The sequence below is a fragment of the Acomys russatus genome, chromosome 30 (assembly GCF_903995435.1).
Source record: "Acomys russatus chromosome 30, mAcoRus1.1, whole genome shotgun sequence".
In the NCBI taxonomy this organism is placed as follows: domain Eukaryota; kingdom Metazoa; phylum Chordata; class Mammalia; order Rodentia; family Muridae; genus Acomys; species Acomys russatus.
The window spans coordinates 31835440-31836768 of record NC_067166.1 but is presented as its reverse complement, the minus strand read 5'-3'; the positions used below and the strand labels follow the sequence as shown (position 1 = coordinate 31836768).

The 1329-nt window shown below is 40.6% G+C and overlaps 1 pseudogene; it reads right to left on the bottom strand.

Moving 5' to 3' along the window:
• Positions 1-544: 544 nt before the first annotated feature.
• LOC127212474 (cytochrome c oxidase subunit 6B1-like) lies at positions 545-811 on the bottom strand (annotated as a pseudogene).
• Positions 812-1329: the final 518 nt, after the last annotated feature.

Genomic DNA, 1329 nt, shown 5'->3' with positions numbered 1-1329 from the left:
ATCTGGCAGTCATCTTCTCTGGACTTTTAGTGCTTCTCCATACACAATAAGGGTCCAGTAAAATTTAGTTATTATTGGCTCAAGACTCACTGAGTCATTTTGTACATAACCTTGTGCATGTTTCAAAAAAAAGTAGAAATTAATTTTTTGTGCTCATCACAAAATACACATGCATTGATTCTTGTATTATTCTGTTATACTAAAAATTAAAATAAGAATAAACACCCATTTTTTTGCTCTCATACAAGTTGAATTTGTACATTTTTTTTCTCATAGTATTGTGGTGATGTTGAATTTGACGCTCAGTTTGCAAGGGTGTGGCCAAAACATGGTGGATATTCAATGAATGTGAACTTTCTTCCCATCCTGTTCTTTTCTTCCTTCCTTCCTTCCTTTCTTTGTTTTTTTTTTTCACTTTTCCAGTGAATTTTTATTAGTAGTTGGGTCATGATCAGGGTCCCAGGGTAGGGACCATCATATACCCAGGTTCCCCTTTACTATCTGAGGAGAAGATTTGAGAATAGGAAAGGTGTGTGGAGTATGGTCAGATCTTCCTAGGAAATGTGCCTTCTCCTCTGCGTTCATCCCAGACTGAGACTCATGATACAGGGCAGAGGGACTTGTACACATGTACACACACACACACACACACACACACACACACACACACACACACACGATGCCTCCCTGCGTGGGTGGAAGTCCAAGTAGTTTCTGCCAGCAGCTCTTAGTCTGTTTCTGGTTTGGGAAGCGGCTTGTCAAAGTGGGCAGTTTTGGCATTCTTGATTTTAGTTTTTATGTATTCAGCCATGGTGCTGCCTCCTAAAGACTGCCCCAGAGCAGTCTTAGTTCAACGTGACCCTTAATAAAGGCACGGATGTCACACAGGAAGCCCCATCCTGATTTGCTTCCAGTGCAAGTAGCCCAGGCTGGCCTTGAATTTCTGAGTAGCAGAGGTCTGCCTTGATCTCCGGGTCCTCTGGTCTCCACCCACCAACTCCACCTAAGCACCCCCAAAACTTGCTGAAAGCATAGTGAATGCAGTGTGAGGCCTTACATCCAGTCATAGATCTTCTCAAGTTTAAGACCTCATCCTCAGTTCTCAGCAAACACAGCCTCACGCTTCACTTCAATTTGAAAACAAAGTTTTATAATACAGACAGATAAAAATTCAATTGAATAACTTAAAAAAATTTTTAAAAAATAATTCTATCCTGGACCTGCCTTCTGGGTTAGCATTCTGGGCTAGATTGTCTCCACTCCGAGGTGTTTTCATCCATATGTTTGAATAAATTTATTTTATTTGCTAAGATTGAAAACAAAATGACC